At 34.8% G+C, this 7,422-nt stretch overlaps 1 long non-coding RNA gene across 1 annotated transcript; it reads right to left on the reverse strand.

Moving 5' to 3' along the window:
* Window positions 1–788: 788 nt before the first annotated feature.
* On the reverse strand, window positions 789–7,123 carry LOC134255580 (uncharacterized). Its single transcript, XR_009989579.1, has 3 exons — window positions 7,017–7,123; window positions 1,722–1,811; window positions 789–835 (listed from the first exon to the last, which is right to left on the reverse strand). It is a non-coding gene; the product is annotated as an uncharacterized LOC134255580 (long non-coding RNA).
* Between the last annotated feature and the right edge of the window lie 299 nt (window positions 7,124–7,422).

A 7,422-nucleotide genomic window follows, 5' to 3' on the forward strand; every position in this document is an offset into this window, starting at 1 on the left:
TAATCTGTTTCTTTACAGACAATCCATCGTCCGATTCAACTCGCTACCACTCAAAAATTGTATTTTAATTTAAAACAAATACACAGATTATTTTTCATACAGATCCTGGATTAAAAGGATTTTTAAATTACGCTTGTAGAAGAAGTTTCCTGAATGTAAAGTCTAATTTTATTTTTACTTGCTGCTCCGTGACGTCCTCCAACGTCATGGTATTTTGCCTTTTTCAATCGAGTCCTTATGTATTTAGACTGATATCTTTTAAATGGAGCAAGATATTACATAACCTGATTTCATTTAAATTAATGCAACAATACTTTATTTAAACATGTAAATTTTATTTCGTTTCAGTTCTATTTATTAGAGGTATAGCTGTAAATACTATAAAGTGAAAATTAGAAAAATACTCAATTTTGGCGGTGCTCCGTGACCCCATTTTTGATGTTCCAAATCCTTGGTAATTTTAATAAATATTAAGATACATTCCAATTTTTTTTACTCAATTTATTTGAATCTGTTGTTAAAATATTTGTACCAAATTTGGATATAATATGACGTTAAATAAAAAAGTTAGGACAAAAGTCTACGAACTTTTTGAATGACCCTGGTACTTACAATGGCCCTCCCTCATCAAACCTAATTAGTTAGTTTGTACCTACAATGACCCCTCCCTCATCAAACCTAATCAATTAGTTTGTACTTACAATGGCCCTCCCTCATCAAACCTAATTAGTTAGTTTGTACCTACAATGACCCCTCCCTCATCAAACCTAATTAATTAGTTTGTACTTACGATGGTCCCTCCCTCTCAGCATCATCCATGGGCCTCGCTGGAACACTGAAAATGAAATGCACTTGACATTCAGTATCTTAAAAACCAATATCTCAAATACAATGAATGATTTTTAAGTCCCTGGATGCCTACTCCATAAGTAGTTTACCCTGAATATCTATACATAAAATATACTTGAACCTCAGTATCTCGAACATCCATATCTCAATATCTTGGATATCTCAAATTTTTTCTCAGTCCAGTTGGGTTCAAGATAGCGAAGTTTGAGCATGTTGAGTGTAAAAATATATTCCTTATAAATCACTTTTGAAATAAACCTTGAAAAATGATATCATTTCATGGAACAATTTTTAATTCATGCATCTTTTAAAACTATGACTCATGTGAGTTTTTTTTATAAATGGTCCTGTAAACTGTAGACTTAAAATGTAGACATTAATTAATCATTTGAGTTTTATAATAAAACGAGGCCAAAAGGTCACAATGCTCACCTGAGTAACATTGGTTTTACACTATCCAAGGATGCTTCCACACAAGTCTCAGCATTTCAAGTCCAGTGGAAATATTTCTTAAGAAGGAGTTTTTATCATTGTTTACTATATATTTCAATGAAAAAAATCTTGGGATTCCTCATAGTGGCCCATACCTACCCCTGGGGTGAGTTTCTGTCCTGGTAGTTCTTAAGATTTTTAAATGACCCCATCCTATTTTTGTCTTTCTTGATTATTCCCCCCTAGGGGTTGGCCATTTACTTCAATAATTTACACTCCCCTTCACCCAAAATTACCTCTTCACCAAAGGATCATCTCCTTACTTCACAACTCTAATTAAATCAGACGCTCTTACCACTGTGCCTCTTGGGCAACATATATTTGATCGTAAAAAAAAAAAAAACATGAACATAAATAGTATATACATGTATATTACTTACTCGAATTCCTCCCTCCATACGCAGTCAATCAAGATCGTCGTATCCACGTCGTCCATGGATGTGTCAGCCTCCATCGTCTCTGAGGAACAGCTGAAAGGGGAGTAAGACATGTTGAATGAACAGCTGAAAGGGGAGTAATGAATATTGATTAAACTGCTGAAAATCAGTTACAGTACGTGTTGAACTTCCATAATCCTAACCCCAATACATGTATATCATACAGCAACATCATATCTCAAACACCAATATTATCTCATACAGAAAAAATTAATTGCACATCGAACATGGGGCTATTTATTATAAATATGTTTATATTCACCAACATTGACAGCAGCATAGCACTGTTAAGCTTTAAACTTTGAAGAAATCAACAACAAAAATAGAAGAGCACAAATAGATACCTTTTTTAAATGCTTAAAATTTATTTTGTAAAGCTATTTTATTACCAGATTACTTTGATATTTATAGAAAGCTACAACATTGTACTGTAGTTCCAACTTTTATTCATGTGCAAGAAATTTCCGCGAGGTTTGCTAAAGCTCCGTCAACGCGAATATTTCTCGCCGCGAACCCGTCCTTAAAGTCTATGTGCCTATTTATTAACAACAAATCCAAAATAGAATTAATAGCGAAAATTAATCGTCGCGAACTAGTTTCTCCCTTATAAATCGCGAAATAAAGTCGTCGTGAATAAAAGTTGGTTTACAGTATATCCCACTCTATATTGAATCTTAAATTAAGATAGGTTGCCTCATTAATAAAGTCATGTGACTTTTCATTAATTGTGGTAACTAAATCTTTATTACATGTAGAACTTTGAGTACTGAGTGTCCTTTGTTTATTATAAAAGAGGTAGTTCAGAATTGAATGCTATCACTGCATCAACTTTTTGTAGAATGAATAAACATTAAAAAAAAAAAGCATAATAGAATACACATGTAGCTAGATCAATCAATTCTGACTAGCTTATAAAGATAAATATTTCAATTTCCAATTTTTTTCTCTGTGATAACTCTGAAAGTTGTCGGAGTTTATTTCTTGATTATTCTGCTGAAATGTAAATTAGGCAGGTCGATAGGTCAGGGGCTAAGGAGGCCTAATATGCATGCAAATCTCGTGCGCATCTATATCTATGTGACTGACACTAAGGAGGCCAAATATGCAGGCAAATCTCATGGGGCTGTCTATGTGTTTGATGTCAGTGGGCGAGGACTATTGAAATTGGCATGGAAGTCCTCGTGTAATTTAAGTCTAAGTCTACATTTTTAATGTCTAAATCTACAATTTTATTTCTCAATGAAATGGAAATGTAAGAAATCACTGTCTAGTTAGTATAGTATGCCAGGGACATCAACGATAGTGGGAAACATGGGATAATTTATGCATATGCCAGTTGATGCCCTTAAATGATTCCTTAAATGATCAGCTGAAGATAAGTAATCAGCTTATTTTGCCAGCATGGTGCAGTGGTTAGAACGTCTGCTCTAGAGTCGCTAGGTAAAGAGGTCATCGCAGGTTCAAATCCCACTGTGGGACGTGGAGACCAGTTCTTCGGATGAGACTGTACAAACTGAGGTCCCGTGTTGCAGTAGGTGTTGGCACAAAAAAAGATCCCTCCCTGCTCAATAGACCTAAGTGCCGAATAAAGGACAAAATTTGCTGTGGTGGCATCTCCATATGAGTGAAAAATTCTCGAGAGGGGCGTTAAACAATATACAATCAATCAATCTACATATTTAAGTGGGTTCGAACTTTTTGAGGTTTGATGAAAAATACTGGTTTGTTGGGACTTGATTTTGTGGTTGGAAAATGTTTAGTAGTAATGCATATAAAATTTTACATTTCCTTGTGGTCATAAATGTGTCGGCTCTCCATACCTTGGAAACAACTAAAATTGAAAACCAACAAAAAGAAGTGCTTTCACGGTATGTATCACATCCACTGAATACCAGTGTTTTTTTTCCATATTTCTTATTTATGAAGACCATTGCCAATAATCAATGCATTCAGGACTTTAAGCAAGCCACTAGGGCTGTCACAGGTACCCAGAATGACCTGGAGCCCGTTTCATCAAAAGTCGTAGATTTAAGCCTTAACTTAGGCGTACTTCCGGGGCTTACGCCAAAATTTAGTCGGGCGTAATTTGCGTTTCACCAAGTGGCGTAAGTCTAGTCGTAAAAGATACACTTAGTCGCAGGACTAAGTCCTTGACAACGCAGCATTGCGCAGGCGCTAAAACATAAACATTGTCCACTGTGTTAAAACATAATGTACACACGAATACTGTAGCATATAGAAATAAATTTTACACATCTACTACTAATGTACACGTAAGACAATCCTTTCTAAGTCTATTAATTTTTAGTCAATTCAAATGATTCATTATAATCAGGTCCAGCACAATACCCCGATAAAGGTATATAGCTTGATAAAGCTATATAGCTTTATCAAGGTATTTAAAATACCTTGATCAAGGTATTTTATGTAATGAAAATTCAAAAAAATTCTTTAAAAATTAAATACTGAAAGTTGAGTTCTGAGTTTTTGACAGTGTGTCTATTCGTGCATGAAAAACACTCTGGTATCAAAAAGAAAGCATAAAATAACGTCTCCTCTTACGACACGTTTTTATGCTGATTTGATTGTATTTGAGTACTTTACATGCATGAGTGAATTTACTGACAACAACTCAGAACTCGACTTTCAGTAATTAATTTTTAAAGAATTATTTAAATACCTTGATAAAGCTATATAGCTTAATTTATCAAGCTATATACCTTTATCGGGGTATTGTGCTGGACCTGATAATATTATTATTATTTATTAAAATGGTACAAAGGTTCAAAAAACAATTTCGAATACTAGTTCTTGACTGCAGGTTCATACAATTATAGACAAAAATTCCTTACTATCTAGAGCTTAAAATTGATGTACCGTTTTTCAAGTACGCAGAGAGAGAGAGAGAGAGAGAGAGAGAGAAGGAGAGAGAGAGATTAAAAAATATTACAAAGGTGTCAGAATTGCAAAAAATACGACATTGAGAAAAACGGAGTGATACTTACATTTTGCTCCTTTATAATACGAACAGATGTTCGTAAGTGGTAGCATATCAGAACAGCTGATTTTAATCAGATTGAGTTATGGTAAAGAATGAAAGAAATCAGCATACTTATGTTAAATGAATGTCTTTGAGATAACTGGTATGAACACTAAAGCTTTGAAGAAATGTTTTTATGCTACTAAAGCTGTGAAATGCCTTTAATTCTTTAGAAACGAATGATCGAGAAAAACGATACCAAACAAATGAGGATGGAATTCTTAAGCTTAATCTGAGACAAACGGCAAAAGACCCTTCCAGATTTTACAGCATTGACAGGTTGTGATACGTCTTTATATGTTCAGAAATTCAGATGAAAACGAGCGCAAATGAAATCCAAAAATGTGACCTAGAACTGTTAGGTTATTTAAGTAGCTTCCCTTTACATTTATGAACTTACCAGGGAAAATACACCCATTGAGATATAGCAAATATAATAGAACTGTTAATTATTGATGTACGGAAGACGGTTGGTGCCATGTATGAAAAATATTTTATCTGGCGGCCACCACTTACTATATGGTGGTGGCCACATATATATCTGGCAGTCGCCACATATTTTATATGGGGGCCTCCAAATTGATGACATTTGGTCTTCAATCAAAGGAAAAAATATAATTATTACATACATTTCTTAAATAAACAATAAAATGTCCTTCTTTGTTAGTATTGGAATTAACCGTCAAAAGTTATGGCCAAGCTTAAAGTTTATTTTACTAAGTGGGTCAAACTCTTAGGTCGAGGTTGAAAATATTTATACCAACTGAAAGCTTTTGTCACAATGAATATATATATATACACATGTGAAGTATGAAAGCCCTAGCACCAACTGTTCTAAAGCCAAGGTTAATTTTTTTTTTTGGTTTAAGTCATAGGCACTTGGGGTATGGACCCTCCCCCCCCTTTCCATTTTTTTTTCTTTTTAAATCAGGATTCAAGTCATCTTTTTCCTCTTTTTCTATTCTAATATGCACTAATAGATGTTATCAAAAATGCAACTCTTTTGTCTCTACAAGCTGTTTTTAAAAATACCGTTTTCCACTGATACATATACTTTATTAAAGAGAGAAGGCTTGCAACTCTTTTCTAGTCATCCGCCTCACCTCGCTCAAACTTCGCTCGATTATCTATCTAAATCAGTATAAAACATGGGATATGCATACATCAATAAATTTGTTATACATTCCTTTTCCTTTTCACATTTCCATTTAATTTTTATATGCCTCCGATTTGTAAACATTTTGATGAAATCAACCGCATCTAGGGTAAATTTTTTCATGTGCAGCAACCGGGACGGAAGTACCCGGTATTTTCGGGCGTCATCATAATGTGTAAATGTTATTCGGAACATTAAATTCGAGAGGGATTCAATCCCGAATTTTCTCTTCATGTTACATGTAACGGTAAGTTCGATATATCACAAGAAAGCTGTAACTAGTAGATTCTGATGGATACAGATTCACTTTTAACACACGATATAATCAACCAAATATCACAATATTGTTATTAAAAATCCTGAATTTTTTATAATGCAGAACATTTGTAAAATAGAGTTATCGTTCTTTGGTACTTCCGTACCAAAAAGAAAAAGAGGAAAAAGATGACTTGAATCCTGATTTAAAAAGAAAAAAAAAATGGAAAGGGGGGGAGGTCCATACCCCAAGTGCCTATGGTTTAAGTGGCCGAGTAAAATTCCAAGGTCAAGAGGTCAAATTTGGTGGTACCCAAAGAAAGAATATACTTGTCACAAGGAATACAAAACATGTGAAATATGAAAACTATAGCCCCACCCAGTCATTATCAGTCAATAGTTGTGGACAAGGCAAACAAGACAAACAGATAAACAGACATGTAAACGGACAGACAGACATACAGGGCAAAATTATATATTCCCGTATCTTCGATTATGGGGAAATAAAAACAATAAACTGTCCAAACTAATCTTTTTTTTTTTACTCCCTCCCCCCGGGTAGGGGCAGCTTTTCTTCACACATCCATCTCCTGACCTCCAACCCTCTCCCCCGTGGATATGCATAATAATCATTACATTTAAATCTGAAATATGTTTACTAGTTTAATATTTAAACTAAACTTTGATAAATGTAGGGTAAAGGCATGCATTGGATCATTGACATGACCATGCTAGCCTCATTGTAACAGCGAAACAGGAATATATTCGAGCATTTCTATTTTCTTACCCAAATCTCCTCGTCCGGTGCTGTGCAAATATGTCGTCGCAAACCATCCTCAAAGAAATCAAGGAATACGTAGGGAAATGAAAAAGAAATCTCTGTCAACTCTGAATATCGTGCTTCTATATCGCCAAGTGTAATCTGGAATGGATGAGTACCAGTTCACGTGGTCAAAATCTCGAGCTGGCTGTGGTCACTGGAGCGTGAAAGTGTGAATAACAAGGGAGACTGGAGAAAGGGTGGTGGAAGCTTGAATTTCTCATTTTAGGGGAGTGGGGAAAACACATTTAAATAAAGCTCTGATTTTTTCCCGTAGATCTAAGCACATTTAATTTGACAACATTCTGTATGGTCACGGTCCACTTGTCCGAAGGTTCACTAGTCCGAAGGCCCACTAGTCCGAAGTTTCACT

This window comes from Saccostrea cucullata, unplaced genomic scaffold, assembly GCF_032062105.1.
Source record: "Saccostrea cucullata isolate Sc308-1 unplaced genomic scaffold, CSIRO_AGI_Scuc_v1 ctg16967, whole genome shotgun sequence".
Lineage (NCBI taxonomy): Eukaryota > Metazoa > Mollusca > Bivalvia > Ostreida > Ostreidae > Saccostrea > Saccostrea cuccullata.